General features: G+C 39.0%; 1 protein-coding gene across 1 annotated transcript in view; it reads right to left on the bottom strand.

The window, feature by feature from the left end:
* LOC108916229 overlaps positions 1 to 23,982 on the bottom strand; it is a gene marked incomplete at its 3' end in the record, with an annotated part of 53,941 nt that overhangs the window by 9,376 nt on the left and 20,583 nt on the right.

Raw genomic sequence — 23,982 nt, 5'->3', positions numbered from 1 at the left:
ATATGGTATTTACGAGACAGAAATAAGAAATATTCTGAAAGTTTGAAAGACAAACGTCTTTCAAACTCATTTTAACAAATTGACGAATATTGTAACTTTCAAGAGCTATCTGTTTTCTTGTGAAGACGTTGAAAAATGTGCTACTGAAATATCAAACATCTTCAAGCAAGACTTGTCTTTTGTGGAAAATGATGTATTACAGATGATTTCAGATATACATCTCAAAGCAAGAGCAAGTGATTCAAAATTTTGGTGTTTTATATCTGAAGATAAATATCCATCCATCCAAAGATGTCGATACTTCTTAGCGACATATAATTATCATTACTACCTATGTATAATTTGTATGCATGTTCAATAAAAATTTTTAGTTACATTGTAGATTTTTGTACCTAGTAGATAGAATTCAGATTTTAATTGGCCAGTAACCAAATAACGACAGCGTATATCATATCATCTATTATGTTACAGCCGAGTTCTATCCCCTCCCCCCTTACTTTTTGGTAACGATCGCTTGCCGCTCAATTTTTTTCCGGTAAATGGCCGATAGTAGTATCGGGCACCCCTGGTGTAAACCATACCATAATTCACTAAAACTATTAATTATCTTAAAGGTAAATTCATCAAAATTATATATAACATTTTAAATAAAAGGTACATATTGCAAATCACGGTCAAAATAGCCAGTTCAGAGCGAACAGCCGAGCGGAGCGGACGTGTTTGTTTGTGAGGTGAAGTGCATTGCAACGAGCAAGATCTACCTGCCTTTATTAAGGCTACCTGGAGAGAATCCCTTTCTTTCCTTTTAATCACCGACCTAATCCCCGGCTTAAGCATAGACGCCGTCGGCATCTTTGTTACAGATACCTGTGCCGGGGTTATGCCCAGGTAAGTTTTTACTTATTTATCAGTTATTTTCATTACTTTAAAATACATTTTTTTAAAATTGCGACCCCCGACAAACAATATACCAGACAGACAAATACACCAAAAGACACGTACGCCCCCGTGAGGGGGCATCCCCACACGACTAACACTTACACACCTTCCCACACACACACACATACACACACACACACACACACACACGCACACAATGTCGGACTCCGAAAACGAGGAGAACATATACATATACATGGACGATACAGACAGCGAAAGACCCTCTTCAAGAGTCTCCGCTTCACCAAATAATATGACCAATAAAACAGATTTATACGAACAGTTACAAACACAAAAACATGAAAACGAGACGCTAAAACAACAAATACACGAACTGACAGAACAAAACACCCGACAATACCAACAAATACTAACCATGACACAGCAAATCGTCGATTTGCAAAAAACAATTAAACTTTCGGACGAAAACACCACTAAATTACACCAAAAACTCGACAAACTTATCGACAAACAAATGACAGACAATATACCCCAGACAGGCACACACACACACCCCCCACACACACACCCCACACACACACGCACAGAGAAACGCAAAAAACACACAGCGGAATCCTCTAGCGAGGACGAAGCCCCCAGACTTAAAAAATCAGACAAAACAAACAAAACACGACCACAAACACCAAACACGCGCCCCCCGACACCTACACCCTCCACAAGCGCCCTACAAAATACCCCACAAAACACACAAAAACAGACAGACAAAACCAAACAAGTCCCCCCGGTAATCTTGCGAAAGCAAGAACGGTGGACGCAAGTACAAAAAATACTCACGACACTTAACATTAACTACACAAAAGCCAAATTGACTAAAGACGGTATAGCCATATACCCAAACACACCTAATGACCACAGACTATTGACAAAGACACTGACAGACAAAGGCGAGGAGTACCACACCTTCACCCTCAGCGAAGAAAAAACGCTGAGGGTGGTGATACGCGGAATACCTGCGGGTGTTTCGCCAAGTGAGGTCCAACTCGACCTCGCAAGACAAGGGTTCCCCGGCGCAATAGTGCACCGCATGGCGAGCCGTCAAAATAAACAGGAAATGCCCCTGGTCCTAGTTCAGGCCCCACAGGACCAGGAGGACATCCTGAAGGTAACCCGCTGCTGCTCGCTCGTGGTTCGAGTAGAGCTGCAGCGAAAGCAGCGGGTTGCCACACAGTGCCACCGGTGCCAGCGGTTCGGCCACGGCCAGACCCGGTGCACAGCTGAGCCAAAGTGCGTAAAATGTGGCGAAAACCACAGCACGCACGTATGCAAAAAGGCCAAAGACACGCCCGCCAGGTGTGCAAATTGCGCCGGGCCACACCCCGCCAGCTATATGGGGTGCCCTCAGTACCCCAAAGCTAAAAACACAAAAACACAAAACACAGACACACACACGACACAAAACACTACACAAACACACAGACAGCCCCTCCTACCCACCCCAAACACAACCCCAGGACGCACATACGCTGACATGACCAGAAAAACACAAAACACACAAAAACAAAAACACAACACCTCACCACACGCACACACAGACACGACACCCTCCCAACCGGGCGCGGCGGCCCTGATTGACGCAACAAAGCGTCTTCAGGACTTCTGCGTCCAGCTGACGACCATGGTGTCGAATATGCAAAAATTATTCGACTTCTAATGGCTCGTCGGCCCTCCCAACCCTCCTCGCTGAGAATTTCGTCCTGGAACCTTGACGGGTTCCGGGCCAAAAAAACGGAACTCGTGGACATCTTGAACCGTCTAAACATAGACGTTATGGCTGTCCAGGAGACCTACCTCAGCGAGGCATCCCGTACCTCCATCCCTGACTATGACATATACAGACATGACAGAAACCGTAACGGGGGTGGTGTTGCACTCATAGTAAAGAAGTGCATCGACCACTATCCGCTGCAGCGGCTCCAAACTCAAAACACAGAGGCCGTGGCGATAGCGGTGAGATCGCTACGGCATGGAGACGTTGCGGTGGTGTCCTGTTACCACCCACCCAGACTACCACTACTTGACAATGACTTAGACAAAATCCTTTCCTGGCCCCAGACAATTGCCATCGGGGACTTCAACGCGAAGTCCCCCATATGGCACAGCGGGACGACGACCACAAGAGGTCGCGTCCTGCTGAATTACCAAGACAGACACGACGACTTGACTATACTCGGACCGACAGAACCGACACATTACGGACCCGTAGGACGCCCCGACGTTATCGACATTGCCCTCTTAAAATCTATACCGTTAAATGCCCAAATATCCACCCAATACGAAGGGTCTTCCGCCCACAATCCAATATTTCTGGATCTGGGGCGAAGACAGAGATATGAAGGCACCTTCACGAGGAGGTTCACTGACTGGGAGCGTTTCCGAACAGTAATGCAAGGAAACATGGCGCTCCCAGTCATCGAAACCACCCATGATCTGGAGGCGGCAATCCTCTCCCTTGAGACTGACATTAAAAACGCCCTGACTCAGACTACGACGGAGACTATTGTCCCCCGACTGACAAACCCCCGGGGCACCCTCCCCGATGACATAAAAAACTTAATACGTGACAGACGACGTGCGAAACGGCTTGCCACCCGCACCCGCCTCCCCCGACACAGACATGACTTAAACGTACTTAACAGACGGGTGAAGGCGGCTCTGGATGAACTGGCCCAGGATAACTGGGCTAGGCACCTGGAGTCGCTGGATCCACAAGACAACAGCCTCTGGAAAACGCAGAGGGCCCTGCGACAGACCGCTCGCCGTAAAATTCCTCCAATCCACGGTAGTGTGGGGGTGGTTTACACGAACCAGGAAAAGGCCGAGGCTTTCGCCGATAGCCTGGAACTGCAGTGTAGACTGCCTCAGCTGCCCGACGAAGACGAGGAATTCGAGATAGTGGCTGAGCGCGCGGCCCGACGCGTCGACAGAGAGCCAGACAATGACATAATCCCCCCCGCAACACCTGACGAACTAAGACTGACAATACGCAGACTTAAAAACAGAAAAGCCCCCGGACCCGACAATATACATAACACGACACTTAAACGACTACCACACAAGGGCCTCATGGCCCTACTAAACATAACAAACGCGACACTCAGACTAAGACACTTCCCTACCCGCTGGAAAACAGCAAACATAATCCTTATCCCAAAACCCAACAAAGATCACACCATCCCATCCAACTACCGGCCCATTAGCCTGCTCCCGGCTATGAGCAAAGTGGTAGAAAAAATTATCCTAACCCGTCTAAGAACCCACTCCCAAGAACTGCAAGTCATTCCAGACGAGCAGTTCGCCTTCCGACCCAATCACTCCACTGAACTCCAAATCCTTCGCCTTACCGAGCACATCACGGCGGCCTTCAACAGGGGACAGTACACTGGTGCTGTCTTCCTGGACGTCGCAAAGGCCTTCGATACGGTTTGGCATGAAGGCCTACTGATGAAAATGCTCACCAACCAATATCCCATATCCTTTACCAAACTCATAAAATCCTACCTACACCACCGAAAATTCCGCATCCAAATCCAAGATTCCCTTTCCACCACCCGTCCCATGGAGGCCGGTGTCCCCCAGGGCACCGTCCTGTCCCCACACCTATACACCATTTACAACTCCGACATCCCACATCCCCCCAACACCAACATATACTTATACGCCGACGACCTGACAATCACATCCCAATCCGTAGATCCTAGATATTCCGTCTCCCTCCTCCAAAACTCCTTAGACCAACTTGAAACCTGGTGCAACAGGTGGAAAGTCAAAATTAATCCCAACAAAAGTTCGGCTATCCTTTTTACCAAACGAAAAATCCCACAAAACCTCGACAGACTGACACTATCCCAGGAACCTATCTCCTGGAATCGACAAACACGATACCTGGGCGTGACGATGGACCAGCGTCTCACGTGGAAACCGCACATCGTGGAGACGGTGGCGCGAGCGAAGACCACCAGGGCTAGGCTCTATCCCTTACTCAAAGGTGGAAACACCCTCAGTTTAAGGAATAAGCGAACGCTTATCAAGGTGGTACTTCAACCGCAGCTAACCTACGCCTCCACGGCGTGGGGTCACGCGGCAAAAAGCCACTTAAAGTCATTACAGGCTGTGGAAAACATAGCCCTCCGCACGGCCACCGACGCGCCCTGGTACGTAAGAAACACTGACATATTACGAGACTTACAATACACAAACGCTACACAGACAATAAGACAAAACGCGGAGAAACGATTTGACGTAGCCGCTAGACATGACAATCCCCTCCTCAGGCAAGCCGTTGACTACGTACCCGACGTGACCGACAAACACAAAAGACCTAGACACCAACTTTTTGACCCTGGGTGACCACCCCAATGACCCCCCCCCTGCCCGCTAACCTTTTCTGTTTCAGAGACAGCCAGGATCAAGAAACGAAGACAACGACACACACACACACACACACACATACACACCCCCCATACCCTCCTTAACCCTCCCCTCCCGCGCTAGCCTAAGGGCCACCTTAGCAAAGCGCATCCCAGGCTGCATAGCCGCACTACCCTACCCAACCATACCACACATAAACATGACACTACCCCCGGGGTTTACACAGACGAGCCGGCGAAGCAAGAAGAGCGCCAGAAGAAAGGGCCCTAGCCGGCGGGGCCCAGCCAGGACAAAAGGAGGTCCCACAAAGCGCCTACACCGGCCGCATTTGCGGTCGGGGTAGACGACGGATGGGGCCCACCTACGAAGGCTGTCCAGGCCTACACGAGATGAGGCAGGATAAAGAGGGATAATCCCCCTCGATCCCAAATCATTGAGGCCAATTTCTAGCCATGGAATAATGGCGCGCGGTATCAAGGTTGTATTAAACGCAACTGCAACGCCACGTGCGAATGGACAAATAAAGCGGTATAATAGGACAATATTGGCTTCTATCTCAACTACCCATGAGGATGAGAGTAAATGGGATGGCACCATAACATCTATTGTTTTTGGCATAAATTCATCAGCAAATAATGCGACGGGGAAAAGCCCCTACGAGCTGTTTTTTTGGGTACAAGCCTAGGGGAATGGACGATTCATTCCTAAGTGGGGCTGTATCCGAAAGCAAGATGGATGAAGATATTCAGAGAACGAGAGCAGAAGCTGGAAAACGAATCCAGAGGGCTCAAGAGAAGCAAAAGGCTTATTTCGATGCTAAACGAAAGGAAGGCACGAAATACAAGATAGGGGACCTAGTAGTCCTACGACGAGTAAATCTTACCAACGACGGTAAAAGTACGAAATTAGTGTCTAAGTATAGTGGTCCCTACGTAGTCAAAGAGGTGCTCGAACATGACAGATATGTCGTAGAAGACCTGTCAGGCTCGACACGTGCACGGGCGACATATCAAGGTGTCAGTTCGGTTGACCGAATGAAGCTGCTTACGAAAGCAGTAGTGATGCATCAAACACGGATGCTGAGAACGAAACTACGGACAATAATTAATTACGTAATTGTTTAAAAAGATCAAATGCATGCATATCGTTATAGGTGAATTTATCTGTATGTGAGATGTATGAATGTATTAGAGAAAGCTAGAGGAGGGCCTGGGATGTGGGATGTTTGGCCAGCACTACGTCATCACTCGCCTTCTTCCTGAATGATGTATATTTGTTTGTATTACATATATCGAATTGTTGTCTGTTCTCTTAGGGTACAAATATGCTGGAGCGCCGCTCCACGCGCCAAGCGCCGCTTCACGCGACGCTTCAAGATTAACTGATGTATAGTTAAGCGTCAATGAACGCTACAAACAAGACGATTTATTTTATTGTCACAGTTGCAAAGATGTTCTCGGACAGCGAGGATGAAATTATTTTTAATAACGCTGCTTTGCGTTTAATACTATAAAGTTATAGAGAATATTCGGTACATCCGACACACACACACAAAAAGGAAAAAAAGGGCCATATATTATAACCTTTTCCTTCAATTAAAAAACCATCCTGCACGATTTTTCGAATATCTCAGAATGGAGATACGTTTAATTATATACTGGAAAAACGATCAACGATTATCTAGAGCCCGAAAAACGATAGAATGTACTTTTGGAATAATATATTTAAAATGGCGAATTCTTTCTAAAGCTATAGAAACGGACGAAACGATTGCCGACAAAATTATTAAGGTATGTATTTTACATAATGTAATTATTGACAAAGAAGCGTTTCCAAGGCATCTAGCATTAGTTGAAGAAGATCACAACTTGGCACAAAGGGCATATCATATATCATAGCACTTGGCATATCCAATCATGCAAAAGCAATACGAGATACTTTTAAAGATTACATAAATAACTTTCCAATTAGATATTAATAATTAAACTGATTATTTGTGATTGTCACTTTAATATTTTTATTGTCTTTGTAATAGTACTACATAGTAGAAAATAAACAACATAACAATAACAAGTTTTTTTACATTCTTCAGCTACTTCTGCCCACAATTTATCAAGAACATATCTATTCCGATGATCCGAATGTGACTGATTCCAAATGGCCCTTCTATTATATACAGAATTAATTATTTGTTCTGTGTCCATCGTAAAATCGACCTGTGCACAATGGATGCAACTCAAGACTGAGGCGCTTCAAAAGCTTCAAATAAATCGTGAAAATAAATCGTGAAGTATCGCTCCCTATGTCGTTCGCTACATCGCGACGCTTAAATTCTCAGTATGTGCGGGTCCATTGAAATACATTATACTTTTTTAGTGAAGCGGCGCTTGGCGCGTGGAGCGGCGCTCCAGCATATTTGTACCCTTAGGTTACTCCGTGTTTTCCGGGACGGAAAAGTGGTAGCCTGGCCGACTGTAACGACACGCCACTGCTCTCCAGAGAAAAAGCACTGAGTCAGCTGGATGCTACGCAGATATAAAAAGAAAGATAAGCAAGCGGGAGTTGAGATGAGACACCGGTTGAATACAATAATTAACTAGAGTATCGTACCTTTACTTGAATATATTTATTAGTGCATGTGTTAAATATATATATATAACATATTCAGATTATTTTCAATATTTCTACTGTGAGGCCCGAGGTTCAGCCAGACATTTTTAGTGTTGAATATTCATAATGTAGGACCTCTTGAGATAGTGAAATATTATGTCTAGCCCTGTGTTTATTTATGTTACGGTACGAGATACCGATGTGGACTATAGGGAGGGCATTCGACTCTGAGTCTTGCTAGTATTCAGTTTATACTTTTACATATATGTATTTCATTTATCAAAGTATTATTAAAGTAATTTAAGATTAAGTGAGTTGCTAATTACGGCTTATCTTGCCACTACAGATGTAGTAGGGAAACGCTACATTGTGTTATACTCATCTTCGCAGACAAAAAAATTGGCTGTTCACTGCATGTCTCCGATAATTCTGGATAATTTATTTCGATGTTAATCCCGGATGACATACGAGTATGCTTTCATGCACTAGCTGTCCTCATACCGCCTTAACAGCAACTTAATTGTTATAAACGTGTAATTAACAATCGACGATCTTAATTACTAAGCGTGAGCGCACATGGGAGGCAGTCGGCAATCGACTATTTTGTCGGGGAATAATAAAACATCAACCTATGAAAATGTTTCAGACACGATCTTGTTATTTTTTAACAATTTTTTAATTGTTGACCGCCGACCGTCTGTTATGTGTACTCCCACTGAAAATTAAAATTGTCTTCTAGAAATATTTTTTTCGATAAATTTTGGCTATCCATATTATTTAATACAAGTGAATTTCAAATTCAAAAGTTATAACAAAAATGTCCTTATAGAATACCACTTCAGGGATCAAAAACACAAAAACTAATTTATATTTACATGGATACATACAGCAATTTTTGAAAAGATAAGAGCTACCACCTAATTATATTCACCAAAGTAATTCCATGTCTGGTATAAAAATTATTCATTTTGATAGTAAACATTCAAAGTACATATATGATCGCCCAATAGAAAATCCTTGGTGGTTGATGATAGAAGGTATGTAATTTAAAAAATTAATAACGTTTGCAGTAAAAATTAACTAGAATAATATATTACTTCCTTCACATAATAACATAATGTCATTATTTAAAACATTATTTCATATTACAAATTCCCATATGATTGATTTTATAAGTTAGGAGACTATATACAGGGTGCTCCAATTAAAACTTCCCACCTGGAAAATATCGGAATTAAAAAAAAACAAAAAAAAACAGATACGTCGATTTTCTTTTTAAGGAGAACACGTGATGGTGTAAGTTTTAGTGTCTTAAACTTTAAATGGCACCCTATGTTGAGTGGCACCTCATATAAAGCTTTTTCAATTCTGCTCACGACGACATATGACTTTTTAAATTTTAGTTTGGATGTGACAATAAAAACATCACTTTAAGAATAAGACAAAATATCAATGAATGAAAGAATTATTTTATTAAATGTTCAAATTAGTTTCTTTTCGCTTCCATACGATAATAAAATCTTTACTCCACTTCCGAATGAACATCTCGAAGCATTTCGGGCGTTATCTGATGACATTATTCAACAATTCGCCGACGAATCGCCTCAAGTGAGTTCGGACATGTTGCCTAAATTTTCGAATTTAAGTGTCCCCACAGAAAAAAGTCTAAGGCCGTTAGATCTGGCGATCTGGGAGGTCACTCAATTGAACCTCTTTGCCATATCCATTGATTTGGAAAGTTCTGATTAAGAAAATCACGCACAGCTACGGTATAATGTAGTGGAGCACCATCCTGCTGAAAAAACACATCCTCTACTGGCAAAGTGTTCTCATTTTCCAATACTTCCACAATCATCGGGTAGATATTCGTTTCCAGTAGATTCAAATATATGTTTCCATTCAGATTTCCTGGTAGGAAGAAAGGCCGTTTGAGGTGGTCACCCAGTAAGCCCGCCCAAACATTCAATTTCCTCAGATGCTGCCTATGAGTTTCATGAAAAATGCATGGATTTTCATCACTCCAGTAGCGGCAATTATGGCGATTGACTCGACCATCCAGTTGGAACGTACATTCATCGGGAAAACGGATTGAGTGCAAAAAATTTGGATTCCTTCGAGCACGATCACTCATTTCTGCACAGAACTGCAAGCGGCGATCAGTATCGTCTTCATTAATTTCTTGTACCAAATTAATTTTGTATGGGTGATACTTATGAATGTTTAAGATTCGGCGGCAACTAGGTACAGAAATTTCTGAAGTACTTGCAAATTTCCTGAGACACAAATTTGGTTCCATTGCGATGTGACCCAGGATATCTACCTGATTATTCTTATTACGTACGACCTGTTAACGTTGATGCTTTCTGCTTGCAAACGATCCAGTTTCCGAAAATATATGCACTAAATCCAGGACGTACCGATGCGAAGTGTTTTTGTCAGGACGACGAACATTAAAAATATATGCTGCCTGCGGTGCACATTCATAATTCTTGTAGAACTAATTATTTCCACCTTTTCAACAATTGTATAAACCATTTTGATATTGTCTCGGCAAGACAAGACGAGACAATATTGTTTCGTCTAAAACAGGTAAAAAAGTTGGAACTGATAGAGTATGAAGTTTATGTATTGACATGACAGATAAACGAAAAATCAAAACAAATTTTCTTATCGGTAAATTGTTGAACAATATCGTCAGATAACGCCCAAAATGCTTCGAAATGTTCGTTCGGAAGTGGAGCAAAGATTTTATTGTTGTATGGAAACGGAGAGAAACTAATTCTTTCATTCATTGATATCGTATCTTTAAGTGATGATTTTATTGTCATATCCAAACCAAAATTTTAAAAGTTGTAGTTGTATGTCGTCGTAAGCAGAATTGAAAAAGCTTTAAAATAAGGTGTCACTTAACATAGGGTGCCTTTAATCTTTAAGGGACACCACAAGATACGCCATCTTGAAAAGAAAATCGACGTGTATCAGTTTTTTTTTTTTTCATTCCGATTTTTCCAGGTAGGAAGTTTTAATTGGAACACCCTGTATTAATCTATTAAGTAAAATCTATTAAGTAAAATTTTAAATATCTTGAATGAAAAAAAAATAGGAACGAAAACTACAAAGTCCATTTCAGCTAAAACTAGATGTAAATTTGGAATTTGCATCAAATTCTTTGTTTTTTGTAATAAAAAACGAATTTCTTTAAATCTTAATATCGTGTTTAACTGATTTTGGCAGTTTGCAGACACAGTTTATATGAACCATAAACTTAATCAAGTATTCTAGTTACATCCGTACCTAATTATATTCTGTAAGACCAATACCTAATGTTACATTGTCTTCTTAATATACACATATTTCGATTATAAATCAGTTAAAAAGACATAATACTAATCGTACGTCCCCGATAAATTAATTTAAAAAAATGTCAGCTACAAAAACTTATTTTTTTAATCTCACACAATTTATCTATTAATTAATGAGTGCCTAGTTTCATCTGAAGGAAAAAGTTAAATGTTAAACTTTTTATATAAAGAAGCATCCTGCGATAAGATGAAACACAAAAAGTATTAGTAGGTATCTATAAACATTGTTATTTTATAAAAAAACAAACCTGAACAATCTATACAAAAAAGTCTAAGTCTTAAACACATTTTTCTCAAATGTTTCACCATTTGGAAGAGCTTTCAACGAAGTATTTAAGAGAAGTACCTACGATAAACATCCGCTAACAATCACATAACTTGATGATTGTACTTTAAAAGAACTAATAATTTAAATTGAACACAAAATTATTAAGTAGTTCGTAGAGTCATAAGCAACCAGTGCATTTTATTTGTATTTAAAACTAACAAGAAAGCACACGATATACAAGTCTTGCCTACTAAACACTTATAAACTGATCTATAAATAAATTCCAGACCTACACACAGTTCATTTTTGTTTGCGTCCAATATTTGTTCCTTTTTCAACTGCCCACATAGTCAATTGACTATCACAAACTTTATATTGATGTATTTAAAAAAGTTTGAATAAAATTATTTAATTTTTTACTAATTAAGAACAATAAATCTTATCTATTTTTAAATAAGTAAATTCTTAAAATGAATAGTTTATCGAATTATGTTAGCTTTCGCTTGCCACAAATGTGTTTGCTACCATATTTTTATATATGTATATTATAAAAAAGTATACATAATTAACAAGAGACGCTATTGTATGTCGCTATTCAGAATCGGTAGTAAAAACAACATCTATTACAACAAAGGTTTATTCGGACGGACGTACTTGTACAGTACTCCAGTCCAATTAGATCATAAAACCTGAAAAATCAGAAAAATTATTAGTTGACATTTTATTGCACTTTATGACGGGGAATAGAGTGATAATATCAAAAGAATAACTCGAAAGAAGTGACGCTAAGTTGGCAAATTGCAAGTAAGTTGCAAAATTAAATGTTTTTTTCACTTTTTTTACTGTTCATGAAAATCTAGACGACATATCGGAAAATTAATTGTTTTATGTTGTAGGCAATAAAATTACCTACAATTTAAGGTACTTGAAGTCACTTTCCACCTATTTGTTAACTGTAAAATAAAGATCGAACTCGGAAAAAACAGTTTTCGAAAATTGTGCATTACACAGCTTTACAAATTTTTAATTTGGAAAAATACCAAGAACGCCACATACCTAGATAAGTTAATTGGGACCTCCTGAACACGAAAAACGCTGTATTTTTATTTTTTTTTCTAAGTACCGTTTTTTAGATAACGGTACTTTTGTGTTTTTCGGTGTATGGTCCCACTCAAAGCCTTGTGGAGCCCAACCGAAAAGTCCGATCGAGATAAATGTCATATCGTTGGAAAGGTAATTGAATGCCTTTTCCGTCGATATGCTGCAAATTTCTATCTGACAAGAAGTGGCTGAGTTATAACACCTCAAAGTTCAAAATTTGCCTGTTTTTTACGTTTGTTTCAAAATTTTTCATTTTTATTTGGTTTTTTTTCTACGTTATAGTAAAGATCTGGAATGTTTTATTTTTTTACCAAATAGTTTATTTAATTACCAACATTTTAAGCGTAATTTGAAAAAAAACGGATGAAAAATAAAGTTTTTATTAAGGATTTTGTGGAACGACAATATTTTCATTTTCATTGCTCACACACTATATTCGGCGTAAATTCAAAAAATTTAAATTAAAATGACGAGCGACTTGAATTTTTGCGTTTTTTTTCGGATGGATCTTCGCGAATGAGGAACCAACAATAGTCTGCCATCATTTGTTCATCCCACCAGCCTTTGTAACGTCTCTCGATTTCTTCCATTTCCTGGTGAAATCTTTCACCTTGTTCATCACTTTCGGATCCCAAGTTCATGGGGAAAATATCCAAATGACTGAATGGGAAGCATTCCAGGACATCGTTCACAACTTTTTGGGAAACTACAGAAGTCCTGATTACGCTGAGAAGATCGATACATTACTGCAAAAATTCAATGCCATTGGTAAGCGTTGAGTGAAAGCATGTTTATCAAAAAGGCCGTTATCATTTGAAAATTTATTCTTTTTAACTTTTTGGTTCAAATATGACACCTAAACTACACTTCTTATTCAGTCATTTGGATATTTTCCCCACGAACTTGGGATCCGAAAGTGATGAACAAGGTGAAAGATTTCACCAGGAAATGGAAGAAATCGAGAGACGTTACAAAGGCTGGTGGGATGAACAAATGATGGCAGACTATTGTTGGTTCCTCATTCGCGAAGATCCATCCGAAAAAAAACGCAAAAATTCAAGTCGCTCGTCATTTTAATTTAAATTTTTTGAATTTACGCCGAATATAGTGTGTGAGCAATGAAAATGAGAATATTGTCGTTCCACAAAATCCTTAATAAAAACTTTATTTTTCATCCGTTTTTTTTCAAATTACGCTTAAAATGTTGGTAATTAAATAAACTATTTGGTAAAAAAATAAAACATTCCAGATCTTTACTATAACGTAGAAAAAAAACCAAATAAAAATGAAAAATTTTGAAACAAACGTAAAAAACAGGCAAATTTTGAACTTTGAGGTGTTATAACTCAGCCACTTCTTGTCAGATAGAAATTTGCAGCATATCGACGGAAAAGGCATTCAATTACCTTTCCAACGATATGACATTTATCTCGATCGGACTTTTCGGTTGGGCTCCACAAGGGTTTGAGTGGGACCATACACCGAAAAACACAAAAGTACCGTTATCTAAAAAACGGTACTTAGAAAAAAAAAATACAGCGTTTTTCGTGTTCAGGAGGTCCCAATTAACTTATCTAGGTATGTGGCGTTCTTGGTATTTTTCCAAATTAAAAATTTGTAAAGCTGTGTTATTATTGCAAAAAAGCAAGGGATGTTGATGAAATTTATGGAAAAGACGGTCAACCCAAAAACCAACATGTGTGCGAAAGTTAATATCGTAGATATAGGTTCTTATTGATCCATAAAAACGTATCGAAAAAGAAAATTTTCAAAATGTTGAAATGAAGTTTCGCCGCTAGGGAATTCGCTCTTTTTGCATTAAAGAGCTTATTTTTACGGTAATTTAAAAAAAGAGAAATCACCTACGCCTCTTTGCTTCCAATATTACTTTTTTTATGACATTAATTGTTAATTAACTATTGCACGTATCGGAACGGATTTTAGAGACAGTTAAAGAAAGGGTTAAACTTTTAATTTCAAAAAGTTTTACATTGTTAGTTCATGTAATAAGCGCGTAAGCAGCAGTAAAAGTTAATGTTAATGAACAGCCTGTACGCGGAAGGAGCGCCGCCGCCGACGAGCCCACGCACGCTCGTGAACGCCGCTCTCGTAGCGAGCGATATTTTTGCCTTCAACATTTCAAATTCGGTTCAGTCTCTATTTCGAGAACCGCTCGATCAATTTTGATGATTTTTTTTATTTTAGATATCTCGTCGAGACGAGTACAAAGCCGTCATAAAATATATTGTCGGTATTAATCAACATCCATCGTTTTTTGTAATAATAATGGTCAATGTTCGAACCTTACAGTTAACAAATATGTGAAAATTGAAGTACCTTCAATTATAGGTAATTTAATTGCCTGTAACATAAAACAATTAATTTTCGGATATGTTGTTTAGATTTTCATGGACAATAAAAAAAAGTGAAGAAAATACGTAATATTGCAACTTATTTGCAATTTGCCAACTTAGCGTCACTTCTTTCGAGTTACGTTTTTAATATTATCGTTCTACATACCCTTCCCCGTCATAAAGTGCAATAACATGTTTACTAATAATTTTTTCAGGTTCGATCTCTAATTCGACTGTAGTACTGGTAATATTTGCGAAAATAAAGATCTTTTTGCTTATAGTAGTCAATACGAAAGCAACATTTTTTCTCTTTCAAGTTGGAAACGCTTATTTCGTCTTCAAAGACAAAAACGAAAAAGGTTAAATTTTATACTTTCATTTAAAAAAAAAAGTCAAACCGACCAAAGGATGAACGATCATAAGGAGTTTTTTTGGACCTAAAAATTAGGAAAACATCAAGTTGATCGCGCGTATGAATTTTTTGCATCTAAATATTTTAGAACATCTGTAATTTAAATTTTCACCAATATTACTTATATTATTTTAGTAATTGTTTGTTGTACCGTGTACTAAACAAAATACGTCATGCTTCTACCCTCTTTTATTATTCAGCTACTTTATCAACCGACATATTAAATAAATCTAAAAAAAAATAAAAAGCAACAAAATTAAACCATGAATGACAAAAACGAAATAAAAATGCGACCAATAGTTCAACCAGTTTAAATTTAATTAGAATCCAATCCTGATCCAAACGCTTACGAAGGGTAGGGGAAAGTGGCGTCCGCTATTCAATTAAGAAGCCATATTGCCTCTAAAAAGCTGCTACTGCCAGTTGACTTCACACCTGGTACGATATGACGGGATAGTCAACGGGTAAAAACAAATTGCCACGTTAATTCATTTTATTAATTTTTAATTTAGTGTTCACTCTTTCTGTAGTATAAGTGTTGTAATGAACCGGTATTAATTTCCAGTTTTATGCAAGGCCGTGGGCCAGTTATTTATTTAATTAGTTTAATTGGGTGAGAGCAATTAACCGCGAGTCGAGTCGAACCGTCCGTTTGCCCCACTTTGTCGAAGGCCGCGCGCATAATCCCACCACGACTCCTGCCTAGTCAAGGGGGGATTGAGGCAATAAAACAACCGTTCCTGCACGAAGATCCTCAGTTCGCTGCCAGAACTCGAAGAACTCCAACGCCAACCTGAGGACCACCCCGAGGACCTGAACACCGACCAGAGACCGCCACCCGACCCAAGGAGTTCGCTGCCAGAACTCGAAGAGCTCCAGTTCCAACCCGAGGACCACCCCGAGGACCTGAAGACCGACCTGAGACCGCCATCCGACCCAAGGAGTTAGCCGCCAGAAGCAACCGTCCGGAATAAGTAAGCAAATTGTATTTTCCTATTTTCACTTGTCCTGCTATGGTACAAGTCTGGCCGTTTTGAACTCTGGCAAGACAGTACGACCACGGCGTTGTCGGCGAAGGTTTGGCTGGGTCACCCACCGCCCTCGTTCGACGAACGTTGTTAGTCACATCGACCGAACTGCTGGTTTGGCTGGGTCACCCACCGCCAGTGGAAGACGTTGAGTGCAGGTCCGTACGGCAGCAGCGTTATCGGCGACGGTTTGGCTGGGTCACCCACCGCCCTCGTTCGACAAACGTTGTGAGCCCCTTTACTGACACTGCTGGTTTGGCTGGGCCACCCACCGCCAGTAGAAGACGTGAAGGTGTCGAAGTGTACAGCAGCAGCGTTGTCGGCGAAGGTTTGGCTGGGCCACCCACCGCCCAAGCTAGATAAACGCTGTAGGGCACAATAACCGAAACTGCTGGTTTGGCTGGGCCACCCACCGCCAGTAGAAGACGTTGTGTGTCGGCTGTGCAACGACGGATAGACCCCCGAAGTTTGGCTGGGCCACCCACCGCTTCCGGGAGAAGTCTGTCGGCCGCCCCGCATTTGAACTCGCACCTCGTCCAGACTTTGCCTCCTGTTTACCAACAACATCATTTTCCTGATTACCGTTTGCTTATTTGTGCCTGATATAAACCGCTTTGCTTGGCTTTTTCTCCTGGCTGGTCGCATTTCCGCTTAATTTCCGTCGCTTTGCTAGAAACTGCCGCCGATATTTATTTGTAGAATTAGAGTCACCCGTAATTATTTTTCTGTTTCAGAACCATTGGGAACAATTTATTTATTGCTCTAATTTATTAATCTTATTTTTCCCTTTCTAGCACCGACCGAAATTTAAAACCGAATATTATTCTGGCGTACCGTTTCGTAAAGTCTTAGATTGTTTATTAAATAAACCAAACGCCAAAGACTCCGTTTTCTACCGTACCGATTTTGTGTCCTGATATTTGACTAATTTGTATTTATTTACAGCTCCGAAAACCGTATCGGCATTTTTAAACCCGTCGCAAATAATTGCTCTAACCCATTTTATTTCTAACCCATTTTATTTCATTCTTACACCGCTTGTAAATTTATTGTATATTCCTGGTTTTAGTTAGTAATAATAATTGTAATTAGAATCTGTTTTACTTTTGTTTGTTTGTTTCAAATTCAATAGGCCTGATTAATAAATCTAGTAAATATAATTCCCGTTTGTATTCATTCTTAACGCCGACAAAGTTGATAAAATTCCGATCAGTAAAAAAGGGGTCCGCTTATCTTTTTGTGACCTACACTGATAAGACCGTTTATTTTGAAAGGAAAATAACACTACACTCAGAGAACTACTTTGATTAAAATTAAGAGAAATATAACAGACCCCTGGAATTAAACTTTCTTCACTGCAGCTATCCCGAGTACTTACTCTAAACCGAGGGTAGGTTTCACGTGGAGTTTCCCCCACGTAAAAGATTGGGGGTCGTCATAAAATTAGGCGTCCAAATAGGGACGTCAGTGACGTCGATAAATCTAGTAAATTAGAATTCGCAATTGTGAATTAAGATTCCGTTTTGAGTTGGTAGTATACCGGGGGCAGCCACAAGTAACGTCTGAACCGAACCGTCACCACCGCAAAATCAAAACCAAGTAAAGTATATAAAGGGTGTTACAAAAATTTGGCGACCGAGTAAAGTACGTTACAGGGTAAAAACTTATAAGTTATTTATTTCAGTATTTAATGACGGTAGTGCATTATTGGGTTATCATTTTCAAGTTTCTGTGATGTAAAAAAAAACATTATACAAATCAAGAAAGAGTTAGGATGTTTAATGCCTACTTTCAGTCAGGGGAAAACGATGCTGTTGCAAGAAGATAAATCAGATGAATTATCCCGACCAATAAATACCAAATAAGAAAATGTAAGATTGCTTCAACATTTAAGAGATTATTATGAGAGCTTTGAACGCCAATAATATTAAGCGGAAAAAAATTCAGAGTAAAAAACTTAGAACTAGGAATTTTAAATTAAGATTTCAAGTATGTCGTATGAAGTAAAAATCAGGTGTATAAACAGACTATTTACTTATTTTTGTGTATTTAATTTATCATTATTTATTTATAACTGTTTCAGTTTTCTGCTAGAATACTTGTTAGGGACTGTTTCATAGTTTATCTTATTTAAAAGAATTAAATTTTCGTTTACGTGTTATTATGGGGCTCGCGACGAACACCCAATACCCAATCAATAAAAGTAAAGCAGCAAAGTGTAATAGTTCACGGCGGGTGGTGATCTGGAAATTTACTTTTTATTCCTTTTAATGAAAAGGAATAAAAAGTAAATTTCCAGATCACCACCCGCCGTGAACTATTACACTTTGCTGCTTTACTTTTATTGATTGGGTATAATTGAGACTTGAAAACAATATATACGGCAGTTCCCAAGTGTGCCTGCGTGAGACTAATGCGCGTCATTGTTTGAGGTTAATTTTTCGTTTTTTGTGACATTTAAAATTCTATATGACATCAAAATTTGAGATCAAATGACTGAACACCTTTCTCTCTCTTTCAACTGAATAATGAATATAATATATTTTTGTTGTATTCAGTCAGAATAGTTAGTGGGTATAACATCTTTGTTTTGTGCATATTTATCTCCCAGTAGTTAAATTACTGTCAGGTCAGGATTTTAAATGTGAATTTTCGTAATGATGAATTGTTATACGGTAATGGAAATTGCTTGCTATGGAAACAAAAAACCAAAACATGAAAAAATAAGGTTACAAATTCTCCATCAATGAATATTTACATTTCCACGATCTATTAGAGATCTATGTAGTTAGAAGTTGAAAATGATAGAAATAGTTACTTCAAGTCAAGCATATTCGCCTATTTTCAGTCGCGAAAAATGTCTTATAATAAATGCGCGGACTCATACTCGAGCGCGCTGCCGCTTAGGATTATAATATTCCCATGCTTTTTGTTTTTCATTTTTCAATTAAGTTTATAATAATAAACCGTCAAACATTAAAACATATAACAATTATAGGAATAAAATAAAACTTATTATTCTTTAATATAATTAATTTTATAATAACGAAATAAACGAAATAAATAATATACCCATTCTACATCTTCTACCGGACCGAATGTCCCATTTTAATTGATACACGTAAATATCTCGTCAGAGAAGCCACCAATCGAAAAATGGCCTAAAGTAAAAGTTATTCAGTTCACTGGGAGAAACCAGTTGCTTACTTCGGATTTCACCTTGACCTTACCTTGAAGGTCAACTTCGGAATTTTAAATGAAACCCCCTATTTTTAACCTTGGAAATGGATTCAGCAGAAAATTTTCCATCCGGATGTGATCACAACTTTAACCTTGAGGTCAAGGTCAAGGTCACAACGAGTTTAAATGATTCGTCACCCTTGAAGTAGTCTCGGAATAAGATGTTGACCTCCAGAATCGATGGGATTTACATCAAGGTACTCTCAATCACGACCTTCGATTCGTCCTTGATCTCCAATTTGTCATGATCATTTGAAGGTCGACTATAAAAATCGACCTTCACTTCTACAAATGTTGCTATGGATGTTAGGATCGATGATCTTGGTTTCATCATAAATAATGGTTTAATATTTTTATTTTTTATTGCTAAAGTGATAAGAAAACGCGAATTCTGTATCTGGTTTTGAATATTGCGCCTAGCTCTCTGTCGCCAAAGGTGACCTCGTCAAGCTTTCAATTCGAGAAGACGAATACTATTAGCATTAGGATGACGTCTTGGGAAGCGTTCACAGTATAACACTGCAGATCTTCTGTAATTACGGTAACATTCTTCCAGAATAAGAAGGAGGTCAACGATATCGTTTGCTGGATAATCTGCCATTTTATCCCAAACTTAATCCAGATATTGGTTTAACATTATAATATTGGCACAGTCTTCACAAAATAAGAAGCTGCCATCCAAAATGCAATAAGTAGTAGTAGTAAAGGGGCGGCCTCAGCCTGGCAATTAGGCCACGAGTGGGCCCTTTTTGCCTACCCCGCCGTCCCATCACCTAACCACTCTCTGCCCCTGACCCTCCTCGAACCTACCCTACGCCCTAATGAACGCCAGGATTTTGGTCCATGGAAGGTCTCTCACCTCAAGCCCTAGCAGCTCTTCAGCACCAAAGACTATATGTGTTATTCTCCCAAAGGCTGCACAATATCCCAGGTGAACAGGGGTGTCCTCCCCTTCTCCACATTTCGGGCATAGAGGGTCCTCCTCAATTCCTATTAAGCTTAAATGCCTCCTAAGTCTGCAGTGGCCTGTCAGAACCCCCACCATTTGGTTTAGGGCTCTTCGACTAAGGCTCAGCAGCCATCTCGTCTTGGATTTGCTAGGTCCATGTATAAAACTATGGGCCTGCCTACATCCTCTATTTCTCCTCCAATTCTGACCTAAAGTTTGATAGGCCCATTTATTGAGGGCCCCATTAATGCTGCCTCGTGTGATACCTAAGATTGGTTCAGGTCCCTGTCCAGGTCCCCTGGACCCGAGACAAGCTAATTAGTCCGCCCTCTTGTTACCAGGGATACCCATATGGCCTGGGACCCAAACCAACTCTACTTCTCTTCGTCTGGCCAATGACTCTAGAGCGTCTCCACATTCCTGGACAAGGGCAGACCTAGTTCTCGGGGAGCTAACCGCTCTGAGCGCAGCCTGACTGTCGGAGCAGATAAAAATCTTCTCTGCACAATTCCTTACCTCCTCCTTGCTTGCTACCATCAAAATAGCAAAAACCTAAGCCTGGAAGACTGTAGCATACATACCCAGTGAAAAACTTTCCTGGATGCTGCTGCCTTCCAGATAAATTCCTGCTCCTGAAAACTCGTCTTCTACTCCGAGATCCATCAGTATAGCATACTAGGAATCCCGGAGAGAACATATCATCATCCTGCTTCCACTGCTCTCTCGAGGGGAAAGTGGTGACATATTTCCTTCCTAACCTAAGCCGGTCCTCTGCTTCCGTAACCCTCATGGCGGATATTGGGAGGCCACGGCAGCATGGCCCTCAGTGCGTCCTTTCGCTCTCCAACTGCCTGCGTCCCTTATCCTAAGGTATGCCGCCATCGCCTCCCTCATAATCCATATAGGAAGGGTCGGCAGCCCCAGAAGGATCTCTAACGCGGCCGTTGGGGTCGTCCTCATTGCCCCTGTGATACCGAAGCAGGTAAGTCTCTGGATTCTCATCCAAAATGCAATAAAGTCAAGGATGAAGTAATAACATATGAACATCAATATTCATCAATACAGCACCAACGCAAAAAAAATGACGGAATTGTGGAGCTCTCCCGTGCTAACAACTTGCTTGAGTAAAAAGCTGAGTTTGCACGAACTGCGATCTTGCTTCTACTTTGACTTAATATTGACACAATTTTACGAGAGATATTTTAATATGCTATTAAATGAACAACGGATTAATGAAATAAATAGGTATTAAATAATTATCAATTGTAGGAAAAAATAATGCTATGAACGAGTGTGGGGAGATTGATAAAAATATCCTGTTACTCAATAAAGGTATAACTTCGCTTGAGAATTGGAAAAAAGAGTTATATGAGTACGTTACAAAGTAAAAATGACTTTCGGTGAAAAATTGAGAAAAAATAAAAATATCAAACTACTATTAATTTGTGAGCCATTGAATTATACATTAGTATTCTGGATTTAAATTTTCACCTGATCTTCAAATGAACTTTTTATTTGATCTCTTACTTTGCAGCGTACTTGGATACAAATTTACCGTTTTCCCAAAATCTAATCTAAGTAATACACGGCCTGGCAGAAAAGAAAACAAAGTTAACCTTCAAATTCAATCCCGAACATCTTTCACAACAATTTTAGAGGTGAAGGTCGATTTTTATAGTCGACCTTGAAATGACCTTGACAAAGTGGAGGTCAATGACGAATCTAAGGTCGTAATTGAGTACCTTGATGAAAATCCCATCGATTCTGGAAGTCAACATCTTATTCCGAGACTGCTTCAAGGGTGACGAATCATTTAAACTCGTGATATTGACCTTGACTTCAAGGTCAAACTTGTGATCACATCCAGATGTAAAATTTTCTGCTGAATCCATTTCCAATAGGGCCATTTAAAATTCCGAAGTTGACCTTCAAGCTGAGGTCAAGGTCAAATCCTAGGTAAGCAACTGGTTTCCCCCAGTAAATTGAACATTTACTTTAGGCCATTTTTCGATTGGTGGCTTTTCTGATGATATATCTACGTGTATCAATTAAAATGAGACACTCGGTATATAATAACGAAATAAATTTCGTATTATTTAAACATTTTTATGATGCCATTTATAACAGACGATCTTCTGTACATACACTACAGGAAAAAATTCAAGAAACAAAAAATGTTATTCGAAAGGCAGTATCTCGGTGAAAAATGGTCGTATTGATATTAAAAAAAAAGTATTTTAAAGTTTTAAGTCTCTAGTTCTAAGATATTTAGACAAGAATTTTTTTTGTTATGGTTATGGAGCAATCAAAATACCTCGAGAAAAAGAATGTCAAATTTTTTTTTGACTCGATAGATTCGGAAAAAATTTTTCAAACTCAATCAAAACGGAGGTCAGTTAACTTCAATTTGACGTTTGAAAGGTCTCCGTGCGGCAATTGGTTGCCGAGATATTGATGGTTTAATGAAAAATAACACTTTTTGCTTTAATCAGTGATATCTCTGCAAGAAATTATTGCACAGTAAATCCAAAGGCAGTTTAGAAAACTTAAATAAAATCTCTATAAGGACCTGTCATAGTTTTCGAAGAAAAAATTTTTTTTTCATCCTCCACATCAATTTGAAAAAAGGGCAAAAAAATGACTTTTCACAATTTTTTAGAAAATCTACCACTAATTTACAAATATTCATTAACTAAGAAAAAAAATTAAGAAAATTTGAAAAAAAATTTTCAAAAATTTTTTGACTTTTTTTTGAAAATTTGCTGTACTTTACACATCATAATTATACTAATCTTTATTTAATTGCATTAAGTGCAAAGTTGATACCCCAAACTGAATTTTGTCCTCAATTTACTCACATTCATATTTTCGATATTTTCTGCAAAGTTTACTTATGTTTCAAAAAACAGTACTTTCAAAACTACTCTTTCCTTTTGGCAAAATAAAAATTATAAAAAGTATATTTTAACTTTTTTTTTTATTTTTTATCATGGTCAAGCCGATTTGATTTGAGCCGTAATAATAATATTAATAATAATAAACTTTATTTTCCTTGAAGACAGACATTGTATAGGAATTGTCACATTTTTTTATACTTAAAATAACTTAAAACTATCTACTCTAGATATTTATGTAGCTTCTTCTTAAAAAATATAAAATGATTTGTGTTCGTTATCTCAGAAGGCAATTTGTTAAAAACTTTTAAACCTAAATAAAATGGTGAATCACAAGATATTTTGTATTTAAAAAAAGGAATGTGGAATTTCTTATTTTGCCTAGTACTTTTATTATGAATGGTTTCGTTTAATTTAAAAGTAGATTTATTTCTAA

The sequence above is a fragment of the Anoplophora glabripennis genome, unplaced genomic scaffold (genome assembly GCF_000390285.2).
Source record: "Anoplophora glabripennis isolate ALB-LARVAE unplaced genomic scaffold, Agla_2.0 scaffold1492, whole genome shotgun sequence".
NCBI classification, from domain to species: Eukaryota; Metazoa; Arthropoda; class Insecta; order Coleoptera; family Cerambycidae; genus Anoplophora; species Anoplophora glabripennis.
Note: the sequence above shows the minus strand (reverse complement) of the source record. Positions and strands in the feature narration are given on the sequence as shown.